Here is a 15,763-nt window from a genome sequence, read left to right on the forward strand (position 1 = left end):
GAGTGTAAAAACATGAAGGAAAACAAAATCCTTGTTTGATTTTCTTGCATTACCTGTTTTGGTATGCAGGGAAGTCCCTCAGCATGCATCTCTGAAAATATTAACTATACCTTCAAAAAAATACAGTTCCCCTAAACAGAATTTTGAGGGAAGAAGGTTAAGTGGCTTAACATCCACTTAGCTTGGGTACAGCTCTCAGCACAGCAAGCATTCCACCTTAAAAAGAAGCATGCAGGGAGAGAAGTAAAACAGCATGACCAAGAGTGCATATTTTGTTGCTTGAATAATGGTGGGGAGCCTCATTAATAAAAAGAAATATGTGCAATTAAGAAGAAAGATACCAGTATTGCTTCTAGGTTAAGTGATATTGCCACAAAGCCTTCTGAAATAGATGTTAAAGCTTTCACTAGGGTGAAGGTAGCTCATATTTTTGCTGAAATGTGAGCCTGCACAAAGAAAAGGAAATTGAAGATATTCATTGAAAATGCACTTGAAAAAAATATTACTGAGAATCACAGTGCTATAAAGCCATTTTTTCATCAAGTGCTACATTTACTTGAGCACATTTTGAAACCACACAGAAAGCTATTGTGTGGAAAGCTTTGGTTTCCGCAGCAAGCATGGGGACAATGCCTAAACATAATATAAAACACTTGATAATTTGACCGCCCTGATGGATGACGGTGCTTCCATCACCCCACCTATAAAAAAAATTCTGCCATAAGCACACACCATCTTGACAGCGTCACACTAGACCCAGTGCGTTCTCATATGCACAAAGATACACCATGACTTTAAAACTGCTGTGCACGATCAGTGGCATGGTGAGTGACCTGCATACGCAGATATCAAAAGTGTGACTGTGCCTCAAAGCTTGTTAGCCCGCTGATTTGTACGAGTGTAGCTCTACAGTCAACAGAGCACTGCCAACTGACAAAAGCTGGAGAACGAGCCCCAAATCTGCAGTCTTCCTTGCCCCTTCACAGCAACCTGCAGCCTTTATTTCTGTAAGCAGTAATGACAACTGGAGGCATTCAATCCCACATCATTTTGAGACCATTTATTCCAAGTTACTAGCCTGCTGTATCTGCCAAATCAAAACTGAAATGAGTTTTAAAAAAAGAGTTTAATTTAGGTACATTCGTGTGAAAGAAAAAAAACCTCAACTGTATTGGGTGAAATATATACATATATACACACACAACAGTATTTTAAAAGTACCAAGAGAAGTAGAATTAAATTTAGAGCTAGGGCCATAAGGATTAAAGCCCAGTTTACAGCAGGCAAAGTGTTTGTTGCAGAAGCGTTCCTTACGGAACAGTAGTCTGAGCACAAAGACACGGACACCACTGACCTTGACTATTAGCTTCAGTAGCACATTTCTGTAACAGGTGGAGGTTTTGCAGTATACAGAAAATATGGTCAGTCTATATACGCAAGAGTGAAGTGACAGCCTTCAGCACAGTGTGCTAAGTTACTGTCAAGCTTAGCAGCACAGAAGGATAATACATTGAGTTTCAATCTTTCGGTGACATTTGATCATTCTTTACTAATTATTTGCTTGGTACTAAAATAATTTCAAGGAGAAATAAGAAACATGGATGGAGAAACAGAGTACATGACTTGTATATATCTCTCCCCCATTTTTCCCCTTTTTGAAACAAAAGAAAAAGGGCTCCTCTTATACTGAATTAGAATGAAACCGACATCAAAAAGTCCCCATTCTGGCTCATTAGGTCTTAGTACTGCAAGTATTTTTCATATGATTATAGTGGGTCGATTAAGAGTTTTCAGTCAACATCCATACCAACAGGACCAGGGAAGTGCAAATCACAAAACTTCCCAGAGCCATATATTTTTACTATTAAAAAAAAAAAGCTGCCAATAGACACATTGGTTTCAACATTTTGGTCTTTGAATCAGTTGGGGAAAGATTTGCAGGAATATGCTTTATTTATGGACTTTTCTCCACAGAAACCACTTTGGGCACATGCTATTTAATCTGGCCAACAAATACATAATGAGCGACTTCAAACCTCAGCTTGCAAGAGGGTGCATTGGTGCTAGTGTGAATCTTCACTGAAACAGCTACTTACTGGCTGTTTCTGAAACTCAAAAAAAAAAACCCGCCAGTATTTTCATACAAAAATTCTATTAGTTATAGTTGTTTAAGAATGAGTCTCTGACATGACCGGGAGATGGATTTTCTGTTATTGTCTGCAATAGGAGCTCAGACCAAGAACAGAAATCCTAGTACTTCCACACACTTTCTCCCTGCACCTTCAACGCAGATTGAGTTAGGGAGGTTGTTGATTTTACTCCAGGTAGAAAAGCTGTTCCAGAATTCAGCTGATTTCAGCCTTTTCTCTGCAGATTGCACCTGGGGAGCTGGCACAGATTAAACAATTTGCCAATGTCTTGAAAGGAAAGAGGATCCCATCCAGGCCAGGCAACTGTGCCAGATCTCTCCAGACCTACTTCAGTACCCATCTTGCCAGGCAAGCTTTTTCTACCCAATCAATAAAGCCAGTCACATAACCCATAGAAGGAAAACGTTCACTGAAAGGAGCGTGCTGAAGCGAGACAGACATGCAGTTCCTTCATGTAATTGGTAAGGACCAGAGCCCCCAGCATGGACCACTTACAGGAGCAATCTGGGAGGACTGACAGATTGGCTCAGGTACAGCCCTGACAGATATTTTGCATCCCTGCAGACCGCATTTGCTGTAACGTCTCAGCCCAAAGTCAGACCTTTCCTCTACTGATTGCTGCTGGAAAGCCTTGCCTTCCGTTTCACGTACCCAGCTCTGAAAGAGTTGCTCAAACTCAGATCTCTAGAAATGTTTACATTAGACTAAACACACTAATGTGATCAGCCAGACCTCCTGTTCAGTCCTACTGAAGAATTAACCGCTCTTGATATGTGCCACCAAGTCATTTAGACCAGAATTAATAGAAAGATCCACCACATCTAATATTGATCTGCATAGTTCCTAAGTGACCTGTCATTTACGCCCCCTATGAATCAATAACTTTTATCCTTCTGCTTTCTATCCTTAAAGCACTTGAGCTGTTCCAACATTCTTTTGCTCGTATCAAATGTCAAAACGAATAGTGATTTAGTTCAAAGACTTTTCCAAACTTTGTAGGCTCGCTCTTCTTCTTTGTGACCTTTCACTCCTTTTTTCACTCCTATTTCTTCCCAATACATGTAAAATTAACATCAACAATTTCCCTGCAGTACAGACAATCTCCTGCTTTCTTACTCAGTATGCCCATTGCTCCCTCTCTCTATATAAAAATCTGAAAAAATATTTATATAATATATATTGACAGACTTTTAAACATGGGCTTGAAATTGTATGTAATAGGTAATAGTTAATGTATACTGCCATGCATATAGAAAAAATCATATATACCTATATTATAGTCCATCCGTAGATTAGAACCTACTTTATACTTCAAGCTATTACAACTGCTGTTCAGTACCTAGTGCTCTGAAATATTACCCGTTCTGTAACTATCACCATCCCCCAAAACCTATTCTATTTCCTTTAGTACCTCACTATTTAAGGAACATGAGCCGCTTAAAACATTAGGTCAGAAAACCTACTCCAACAGCACGTGTATTAAAACATCTTTAAAAAATACACAACAAAATAACCCTATTATTTGCCTGTATCAGCCAGTTTGGTCCCCAAAATGCTGAATTACAATCTCTAAATTCCATACTGAGTCAGAGAACACGTTCTGAACCACTGCAGTGTTCTCTTTTTGCAGTCCTTGTACACCGAACTTCTTCAGCATTCCTCTCTCATGCATGTGGTTGTGTTTAAAACGTAGGGGAAATTGCAGATTAGTATCACCCCAGTTAGTTATGACTCAATAGACTCAACTGGGGCGTTAGACGCTGCGGAGAGGAACAGCTCCCAGAGAGCACGCCCTGGGTTTGCACGCAGGGACAGGCTCACCAGCCACCGACAGCCGTCGGAAACACCTTTGACAACAAAGCGCAGCAATGAATTGAACGCAGTGCCCCAGAGGGGCAGGAGGAACAGAGCTGTGAGAAAGCCAGGAGAGCCTCCTGCCAGGGGACAGGTAAGTTTTTAAACCAGAGTCAATCGCTTTCAGGTCAGTTAAATTGTATGTGTTTGGGTCCTTTGGATAAGGAGTGTCAACAGCACCAGCCTTCACCACCAAATTCTCCACACAAAGGAAACAACCTGGAACGAGCATGAATATCACAAATTTCTCAGACTGATTAATGTTATAGGACGTAAGACAGCTGAAAAACACATTTGCTTTCAGATTCTTCCCTCATCCACGTTTCCACACACAAACTATGAAATAAAGCTAATGTTTCTAAGACCAAATTGAACAGATCAAGTACATTACTTTGATTCCGACATATATTAGACAACTTAAGTCTTATAAACAGTCTGAGAGCTGATCATACAATGAAGTCACAAAAGCAAAACTGGGTCCTTCACCTGAAGTACTAACGGTGGGGGATCAATACACACAAAATACCTACAGAAGTATAGGTACAAATGTTTCACACCTATTTAAATGAGAATAAAAATATAAGGTACGAAGATTTAAAAATAATTCCAGAGAAGTTAATGAGCTGTAGTATTTACTCTTTTCTTATCGAAAACACCAATTGGTTTTGTAAGCCCAAGTGATTAGTTTGAAGCAAATGGCACGACCAATTTAAACAGTAAGAACTCTCCGAGACTTTTATTTCCCCCTTCGAGGTAAGAAAAAGAATAAACCTCCAAGCTGTCTGTAGGTCTTTAAGGAGTTTGCATGCTTAAACCTTTAGCAAGAGTATCCTAAGAAAGACATCACCATATTTCAAAATAAGAATGCTTTAGTGGCAGTTTTGTAGCAAAGGTATTATATCAAGGCAGTTATCAAAAAATAGAATATGGACAGAAACTCGTCCTGAAGCAAAGCATCCTTTTCTCCAACTGAAACCACACTAACAGGGTAAATCAAGTCTCTTTTTCCACGAAGGACCCCAGTAACACAGAGCTGGCATAGCCTGGGCTTACAGCAGGCGCAGCTGTAACACACCACAGCCCAGGAACCCTTACCTTGTGGATCCACCACCATTAGCAGCTACACTCAATTATGCTGATGGCTCGTGGGCTGCAGGCATCTCGTTTCCTACTCAGCCTCAGGTAGGGATAGCTCTTTCACATTCACCGATATAAAAATAATTGATTGCTTTGTAAACAGTAGGTTAACAAAATGCACGATTTACAATAGCCAAAAGAAGTTTTAAGCACCCAGATCTTGACATAAAGTATTTTGAGAAATTCATGCAGGTTCAGAGCTGAAAGCAACCAAAAAAAAAAAAAAAAAGACTGGATCACTTCATAAACAAAGGTAGACCTTTCAGAAAGATTCATTGTTGTTTCTGAACAAAAATCCTATTTTAAAATGATTTTTCAAAACTACAGTTTCTCAAAAAAAGTAATATAGGACAACTTAGAAATGGCTTTAGGAGAAGGCTTGAAACTTAACAGCATTTTCAATAAATCCAGATGCAATTTCCTGATCAAATATTTTCTAACCAAACGATTGCAATTTTATCAAATCCTACATCTACTTAGCATATAATAATGAAGTGTAAGTGACTAGTTTGCTAACGACAAATCAAAGTGTCAAAGGATAGGGGGTCCTGAAAGTTAAGAACATTGTTCAACGTTATTTTCAAATCATCACGTTGTCTTCTGTTCAGGTTAACATTCTTCAGCTCCTACTCGAAGCATGAAGTTCTCACATGAGAAATTAACATTTAAATTAATCAGCTATTGGGATTTACCTCTTAAAAAGGAGAGGGTTTTGACATACATTGGCAAAGCTCACCAATTTTGACTACAAAAGTGATATATACTAGATATTACCATAATATATACCACGTATAGGGTCATGCTATCAAAGCAGTTAATAAAAAAAGAAGTCATTTTGAAGTGTTTCTTCCTGGCAGAAAACCAAGTTACCCACTGAAGCCCAAGAATTCATACAAATCAAAATAATTCACATGAAGAATTGACCTTAGGCAACAAAGCACAGTTAATTAATGCATTGCTGGATTAGTGCTTATTGGTGATAATCAATTATTCATTTTAAAGTAATTAACACACTCTTTCTTGTGAAGTTAAAAATTATGGGAAAAAGCTAGTGCTCGTCTTCTGGGAGTTCTTTTTGAGTGGTGGCGCTGAGGGGAGGCGCTTTGGGTTTGGTTTGGTTTGGGGGGGTATTTAATCTTAGCTGACGGTGCCCATTCTTCCTTCAGATGCTGCTACGAGACCCTGCAAGTGAGAGGCAGTGCAGCTTGCTTTCTTTAAACTGTAGGAGCAAGCAAACTTTGCGCGAAACAAGCAAGTTACATGATCCCTTGATCTGCTTTTCAATGCTACGCAATTCTCCAACTACTCAGATATACCCAATCTATAGGGAGCAAAAGTTTTCTTTTACACAGGAAGTGACATGAACATCGCAGTCTGCAAACAGAACAAGCGGGAGGTCTGGTGCTACTACAAATAAATCAGTATTAACAGTAACCACTATTCCTATAGTCCCAAGGACAAAGAAAAGAGAAAAAGGAAGAAGAGAGAGAGAGAGACCGAGCTTTTCAAAATGATTTACATTAAACTCAGGGAATCAACCCTCTGGGCAGCTTTGCAAAGTGAAGCCTAAAAATTCTTTTTATCTTAATCTTTCTTTAAAATTCTAGCCAGAGGAGGAAATTCAAGGGTACCTTTTCTGTGGAATAATGCCATCATTTATCATCCAGGCTGATACGCAAAGTGACTTAGGATATGGAAAAATGTCTTTAGAAAATATTGGGGTAAAATCCTGGACTCCTTGAAGTTTCTAACAAAATTTGCATGACCATTCATTGGACAAAGTCTTATTTCTGAACACCATGATTACAACCCTTTAGTTTGCAAGGAAGTCTCCTAAAATATGAATGTGTAATTCTTGCAGCTGTTTTTACATGTATTCTTTCTAAGAATCAATTTCTAGAGCACAGATTTTATTATCATCACTTATCCCTCCAATTGAAATAGTCAAGATTTATATTTTTCAGCACGCACACATCTTCTAATGTTAGACTGACATAGTCGGTAATTATAAAGCTAAGTTTGGTCAGGTGAAAATAGAATCAGTGGTATATAGTACTGTAAAAATTATAACGGTAACGATGAACCGAGTAGATCTTTGATCAAATTCCAAAAGCAAATGAGAAGTGCACTCCTAGTGCAGACAGGACAAGACAGATACGCATAGGGAACAACCTGGGAGAAGGACAATGAAGTCTTACACGAATTCCTAAAAAAAAGACACAGAAGATAAGTGACTTGTCAAAAGAGGATTTAGAAAGAGAAACTGAGAGCTTAATTATCGTATCGTAGGAATAGGCTACTCATGCAAGATAAATAGAGGTAAGATGGATGATAAGAAAGATTTCAGCCTGGAACGCTAGATGCAGGGCTGAGCCTCAGAGACCATTAGTTCTAAGTGGATGTACCAAGCTGGCCAGAGATGCATATGAAGTACAGCATGACAAAGTTGGCAGAGCTGTGCTCTGCTTGCTTTGTAAAGAATGATCTACAGGCAGTACTACCATCTGCCAAAGTTGGAGAACATAAGAGGAAAGTTTCATAATATTTTTACACTTTTTATTCTTCACGAATCATACACTATAAAACTGGTTAGAGTATGACAAAATATTTCACTAGATATATAAGAAAGGATTTCATTAGATGGGAATTGAAAAAATCTTGTCCATAAAAAAACATGTACGTAATAGCAATTTTTTTCCCCTCATGCTTTAGGATGTCATGATGATGACCTAATTACAGAACTATGAAAGACAGTAGTTGGCCAACACCAAAAATTTAGTTCTTTCCCCAAAAACTCCAGTAGGCATCTCCCAAGTACTGATTTCGGTGACAGCATTCTGAATTCACCCAATTACTGTCCCACATGGCTGCAACGCCAGCGAAGTAGTTCCCAGATTGTCAGATCCCACATGAAAGAAACAAGAGTTCGTCAACTACGAAACCACTTATCAAAACACTTGTCGAGACAGTCCATTATTTCGCAAAACATAATTTTCTGGCTCTACAGTTAGAGCTTTGGGATCAGTACTGTTCAATATCTTTACTAATGACACCGTGGGATCAGGTGCACCCTCAGCACGTTGGCAGATGACACCGAGCCGAGGGGTGCAGTTGATAGCTAGAGGGAAGGGATGGCATCCAGAGGGGCCTCGACAGGCTTAAGGAGTGGATCTGTGCAAGCCTCAGGTAGTCCAGCAAGGCCAAGTGCAAGGGCCTGCACCTGGGTCAGAGCAATCCTCTGTATTGATGCAGACCGGGGGGATGAACGGATTGAGAGCAGCCCTGCAGAGAAGGGCATGGGGGTACAGCTGGATGGAAAATTGGACACTAGTCAGCAATGTGCACCTGCAGCCCAAAAAGCAAATCGTATCCTGGACTGCATAAAAAGAAGCGTGGCCAGCAGATCAAGGGAGGCAAGTTTGGGTACGTGATAAGCAAAATATTACTTTGTACATGGTAGAGCATGATCTGAGTTAATCCCATTTTTTGAGTGAAATTCCCTGAAGAATGCCACCATTCTAGGCATCCTTGAGCAGCTGCAGGATCTGAGCAGGACTTCCCTGCATTTTGAATCTTCTGGGCTGCCGTGGGCCACAAGGTCTCTCTGAGATGGCCCTTCTCATGAAGATATCAGCAGAACAGAGGAATCAGTCCAATGAGACAAGACCTAAACATTAACCACAGGAGTGCATGAATAGAATGGAATAAGAGAATAAAATGCAGCAAATGGAAGTTAATAAATTAAACAAAACAAGGACTGACTTAGCAAAGAGACTGAAGCTCAGAGCAGTTGGCAGTAGCCACGGGAAACAGGGACCTGCCTGCCCAGAAGACTAAGTCAGTAGTCAAAAAGGGAGGTGGGACAGGTTACTAGCATCTACGTGATGAAAAAACTGACATGCACCAGTTTGGAGGGCATGGATACTTCATTTGAGACATATGATAGTGTTTTTTATTACTAGAAATTTATATGGTGATAAGTATAGTCAAAAGAAAAAACAACGAGCATATGACTGATCAGTCTGGTGGAGGAAGAAAGTTCTTGAATTTCAACGGTAAATAATGCTTCACAGACACAGATATTCCTGTGAAATATGTATTATATGAAATAATCTAATATGAAATCAATAGCTCTATTGTGAATAAAGGCTTTCATTTTACCGGGAGAAAGAAAACATGCCAAACAGATAAAGCCATATGACTATTTACAACGCACATCCAGCCCAACTCAGCATTTAGACAGCAATCAAAACACCTCAAGTCTGCACTGAAATCATGGCAGAGAATGCTAGAAGCTGCTAGCTGAAAATAGCAATACAAATTCTTTCCTCCTTTCACTCTTCTCTTTAGCAGTGTGGCACTCATGAAACTGCCATTTGCTCCATTAGGATTCATTATTATGTACACAGAGCCTCCCACACAACGCTATTGCTATTTGCCACCTCAAAGTAAGCTAATAGCATTTTCAAAATGCAATTAGAACCTTTCAGGAGAAAGCTCAAGCTGTGTTTGGATAATATGAAGTTAACTCTCTACTACATTTCACAAATAGGCACACCAAAGCTAATAAATTCTTCTCATGTCTTCAGATTATTAACACACCTACTGGCAATGTCAAGATGTTAGTTTAAAGAATTTCAAATATGAAACAGTTCAATAATCTGGTTTACGACAGCTGACTGACAAAGCTAATTAACTGCCTGGAGAAGATTCTTTATAAATGAAGCAACTTCTGTCTGAACAAATTTCCAAGAAAAACAAAATGTTCATTTAGTCTTTCTCTTCTCCCTCATACGCTTTCCCTTCTAGCCTTCTCCATCCCATCTAACCTTTGATAAAAGGTTTCTTGATGGCATTTATATATTGCTCTTCCTTTAAGTTGGTGGCTTCTTATTTTCTGTGCCCTTCGTAGCTTCCTGCTGGACGTTTCTCCTCTCCTCCAGATCTTTTTGTTAAAACTATCTTTTCAGGCACTCTACACAGAGCGCTTTCACATTTCCCCTTGTATCCTGAAGGAGTTTCGTGTTTGACTACCTACAAGCCTTCCCCAGCTGCGAGGTTGCCGTTTCACAACATCCAGCTGCTTCAGTTATTTGTCTCATTTACAGACCTTCCACCACACATCACCTCCAAAAAAGAAGGGTTTCTGCCTGCATCCAATTCTAGTTACACAGAAAGAAAACAGCACTTCTGTGAGTCAAGTGGGGGAAAAACCCCTGAATGTTACAATTTGGGGGGAAATTTTACGCTGAGGAAGCCGACACTGATAGCTGTAGTTATTACTAGCCTTTATTGTAAGCAGACATTATGCAAGCACAGTATGTAAGCTCTGCCAACATATCTCAGTCTTGGCCTGAAAGACATCATTAGATGGTCTCTCCTTAGTGAGAGCCACCTATTATCCCAGATAATATACCAGTTTTATGAAAAGGACATACAGTAGAGCCAAAGAAATTACCTATTGCATAATATTAGTTACAAATTAAGGGCACTGACAGTACCGACATTAGAAAATACCTGCAAAATCCAGATAAAACCACCTGCAACAAGAGGAAGAGTTGGTTTATGAAGATGAACAACATCAGACTTTTATTCCCATCAGAACCCAACTCTGAATGCTACATTTGAGCATTACAGGCAGAGTAATAGCAGCAGGACTGGAAATGCTTATTTTTAGGCTGATGCTAAATGGTGCCTGTGACACAGGCCAGCAGCAGATTAATTTTATCTGCAATTTTACTTTTGTCATCGCAAGTTCTTGAAAAACTATAGATATTCTTCATACAAAGCAATTTATTGCCCTAGTATTTTTCTGACACAAACAGAGCACCCTGAAGATACTAGCGCACATCATCGTAAACACCAAAACAATGAGATACAAGAAGATTACCTGCAAGACTTGCGGAAGCATTTGCGCAAATTCTAGTTTCAGGTGTCTGATCCTGCTCAATCCTCTCAAAACAGGGGAAACCCAGCCAGAGTCAATGGAGAGAAGACGTCTGTCCTTTGACTGCCACATCATTTGCACCCTGCCCTTTCTCCTTCTGATCCTACATTCAGAAAAAGTCTCAACTTTTCACCCTGAATCCCCACTTCAGACAAATGAGTGGCATTATGCCAACATTGCATAACATCTTTGAGGAAGAGTGGTGTGACCGTCCCTTGCCCATTCTCCTCTCATCTTGATCATTTCTCTGTAAGAGGAATAACAGTTGATCCTTCCTAGCTTTGTTCTGGAAAACGTATTTGCCATCTTCAAAATGCCTACAATTCCCACCATTCAAAATAGAGGAGGAACAAATATTAGTAATTTATGGGAAGCTAAACGAGACATGGAAGCAGACTTGTACTGCTGCAAAACTGAAATCTGAGTGATTACCGTTGTCCTTCCCCATTCCGTACTCTCCAAAAGTCAGAGGTATTCACATTTGAAGCCCTGCTTAGACTCAAAACTGAAGTTCATGGAATGTTATCAATTAGAAGAATCAAACATTTTGCACAGTTTTAATCAAACTTGCCTTTCTGTTGTCACATAAATCAGACCTCAGGACACTTTGTAACAGACCAGCTGGGCACTAGATTTTGGGGAAATAAAACACATGAACATGTGTTTAAGTATGCATATATTATTAAAGGATAATTGGTAAATAATCTTTACTAATGAGTACATCAGGCTTGAGTCAGAAAGTCCAGCCACAGATGAGTCATTTTTTCCCATCTCTCTTTAAAACTCACTGATTGTGCTTTGCTTTTAAAGGTCTACGTAAGCTAATTAGGGAATTTCAGTAATCTATTTTTAATATGTATCATCTTCTGTACTTTTTAGTGCAGCCTTAAGATAGACTTTTATCTTTACTGCTGTGCACAGATCATCTGAAAATATAAGTTCTCTACTACATGACAACTCATAATGAGCCTTAATGAAGCTTGGGAACAGCTGTTAAAAACTCCAGTTGAATAGGTTTGCCCAAGCAGCAGTAGCTTAGGATGCTTTTTCTCTTATAGCACTGTTGAGTCATCTGCTCACCACACATATAATGAGAAAAATCAAAAATGAAACACTAAAGCAGCTTAATCCTTTTTCCTTAGACATTTTATTTTAATCACAGCTTTAATAAGTACATTATGAACCATCATCTTTTAAGCCTTTCACCTTTTTGATTATATTCCTGCTCTCAACATCGACAAAAGCAAATGTTATTATGCAAATTTTGCTCCGAATTCATGTCCTTACCAAAAGCATGAGAAAGAGTTCAAACTCCATTTTTAATTATACTACAGATAAATGAGCAGCAAATTATTAGAAATTACAATAAGCTCTCACAATTTTACATGTTACCTAAGCTAAAAGTCAAAAGATTATGTATTTTTGGTAGGATAAAGGACTTCAAGAACTATGAAGGTTAAACATGATTGAAACAAACAAATTCCATTACTTCATATTGTTTGTCTTCTCTTAGTGACCTTTCATTGCTTAGACACTAAGCTATATGGGACACTCAGGGACTTTGTACTGCTTTTCTGATTACAAGGATGTATAGGTTCCCTCCAGCCCTCCAATTATTTTTTTTTAACATAATTTGCCAATCATTCAATCAGAACACATGGGAGCAGTTTGATACACTTTCATGTATCAACTTTCACAGGATACACTTTCATGTATCAACTGCAAAACACTTCATGGAACATCAGAATTTTTTTTCTCCAGTATCCACACTATCTGGTTTTGTTCCAGTAACACCTATAGGTCTAATTCCCACTCCACTAAGCACAGTACAGCTGCAGCAAAGAGATAGTATAGTTCAAAAGCACATAGCTTAAGTCTAGAGCCAATGGATGAAGAACTCAGATGACAGGAGATAGGAGAACGAGATAGATGATCGCACTGAAGCCGATAAGCAGAATCCACAGAACACCTGATAAACTTTTTCTCTTCTCCTTCCCTCAATCAATGTTTCCCAATAAAACTTTCCAAAAGTCAACACTGCTTGCTATTGCCAACATTTTCAATGATTTACATCAACCTAATCGAGCCAAAACCTACCCATAGGCATTGGGCTTCAGATCTTTAGTTAATTTAATGTTTTGGAGCTTTGAATGTTTCATTATAAAATTTTTCAGTTGTTCTGTAGGGAAATGCCAAGAAATAAAAGATCCTTAATAGATCTGTATATGCTGAGCAACAGGAAGTCTGCCAGTGCCCTGGTCCAGTGAAGTTTTACCATCAACTGCAATGGCACCGGAATTAATTCTTTTCTTCCCCAATTTTGAACTCCAGTATGATTTGACTGCCTTGCACAAAGACTTGGAACTGCTTGCTTGCGAAAGACTGTTATTTGCTGAGTTTTTCGAAGTTCCAGTCTCATGGTTCATTATGTTAATGACACCAACACTTCATTTTCATCATTGTTTGCTTTGGAGGATACCACACAATTGCCACACCACCACTGACCAATAACAAATATGTAACTGGAGAAATGGATCTGCACAACTTAGACCTGGAGTTGGCAGCTTATACACTGGCTTCCTTTCTAAATTGTGACTGTCCTAGCAACACTGCTATTCTAAGGTCACTGAAAACAAATAAAACAATGCACCGTATTATATCAGCGAGAGCAGCCCTGAGGAGAAAGACTTGGGGGTGTTGGTGGATAAAAGGTCAACACGGCCCGGCAATGTGCTCTTACAGCCCAGAAAGGCAGTTGAATCCTGGGCTGCATCAAAAGCAGTGTGGTCAGCAGGTCAAAGGAGGTGATTCTCCCCCTCTACTCTACTCTCTTGATGCCTCACCTGGAGTCCTGTATCCAGCTCTGGGGCCCCCAACATAAGGACACGGAACTGTTGGAGCGAGTCCAGAGGAGGCCACAAAGACGACCAGAGGGCTGAAGCACCTCTCTGGTGAACACAGGCTGAGAGCTGGGGTTGTTCAGCCTGGAGAAGAGAAGGCTCTGCAGAGACCTTATTGTGGCTTTCCAATACCTAAAGGGGGCTTACAAGAAGGCTGGGGAGAGACTTTTGACAAAGGCACGTAGCAATAGGACTAGGGTCAATGGTTTTAAACTAAAAGAGGGTAGATTTAGATTAGATATTAGGAAGAAATTTTTTGCCGTGAGAGTGGTGAGACACTGGCACAGGTTGCCCAGAGCAGCTGTGGGTGCCCCATCCCTGGCAGTGTTCCAGGCCAGGTTGGATGGAGCTTGGAGCAACCTGGTCTGTTGGAGGTGTCCCTATCCATAGTGAGAGGGATTGAAACTAGATGATCTTTAAGGCCCCTTCCAGCCCAAACCATTCTATGATTCTCTATCTAATAACTCTCAAACAGAAAAATAGAGACCAAGTCCATGGTTCTTGGTTACAGGGACCTTATCTGAAATAGTTGCACTGAAAAGTGTAAAGCACCCTAGCAAGAATCCGATTCAACACATTTGCAAGTTTCTGTAGTGTACAGTGTCAAATACAGAGTCTTCTGCATAAAGCAGAAATCTAAAGCTGCTTGAACTCCTTTATTTTCAGAAGGGAAGAGTAAAAATAGACTAAGGGTGTGAATTTTGAAGCAGCCACTTTCTCTGAAGCGGCCTTCCTAGCTGACATTATCTGCATTTGGTTAGTGAATTCACTCACAAGGGTCACAGAATAAAGGGAGGATGAGGGCAATGCTGTATAATTCAAAAAGTTCTAATAGGTAAAATTAGCAAACGTTGTAAGTAGTAATGGAAACTATACATGTGAAAAATAGCACAGTGACAGTGAAATTTCAGAACAGCGAAAAGAAGGGACATAAAGTCCCAGAGTCATTGACCAATAGGCCTTTCCATGCATGAAAAATGCCTATGAAAAATACTCTGCACAATTTGGAGAAAAATCTTTACATACTATAACAGGACAGGAGTCCCCCCAAAAATGGAATTAAGTGTCCAGAAGCTGTTTCAGGAAAAAGGAAAACCAAACTTCCCAATCTCACCTGGAAATATACTTAGTCTCAAAGCAAGGTGGTTTTATCAGGTCTGTCAGGCCACTAATCTAAGATGACACTTGGTGACTTTAAGCATTATTGCCTAAGAAAATATTCAGTCACTCTAAAGAAAATTCACCCTTTTACATCAACATAATAATTTAAAAAAACAAAAAACACACACACAACAGAGCAGAAACCTACTGGTTCACAGTCTATTTTGCACAACTGCTCTCTTTTTCCTTGACATATGTAGGAAAGAGTTTGGATATCCTGATATACACATCGGTTATTGGGGAGGAAAAGAAGGTGGGGAAGGCTGGAAGAGAACAAGGGAGCCAAGAAACAATTTTTCTGTCAGATTAGACATCGCCTTACCTGGAGGGCAGGGGGAGACCATCTTCCAATAGTTCAGGGACAACTCCTTACACAAAACTGCAGAAGTTGTATTCTGGCAGATTCCCAGACAAACTGACCATTCAGCAGAGTCAAGTTCATGACTCAAGAGGAAACATCTCCTCTAAGAAAGATGTTAAATAAATAGCCCTCTTCCCTCTTCCTGTAGCTTACTTATTTTAGAAGAGAAGGCAAAGGGATCTCAGCACAACACGGGTAGGATGACATAAACAGCATCCTAGAGCCAGTCTTCATGTATACAGATTACCACACT

The 15,763-nt window shown here is 39.6% G+C and overlaps 1 long non-coding RNA gene across 1 annotated transcript; it reads left to right on the top strand.

The window, feature by feature from the left end:
- The first annotated feature begins 986 nt into the window (after nucleotides 1-986).
- On the top strand, nucleotides 987-15,072 carry LOC119147999. The gene is made up of 3 exons (XR_005104267.1): nucleotides 987-1,014; nucleotides 6,494-6,496; nucleotides 15,060-15,072. It is a non-coding gene; the product is annotated as an uncharacterized LOC119147999 (long non-coding RNA).
- Nucleotides 15,073-15,763: the final 691 nt, after the last annotated feature.

Source organism: Falco rusticolus, chromosome 1 (genome assembly GCF_015220075.1).
Source record: "Falco rusticolus isolate bFalRus1 chromosome 1, bFalRus1.pri, whole genome shotgun sequence".
Lineage (NCBI taxonomy): Eukaryota > Metazoa > Chordata > Aves > Falconiformes > Falconidae > Falco > Falco rusticolus.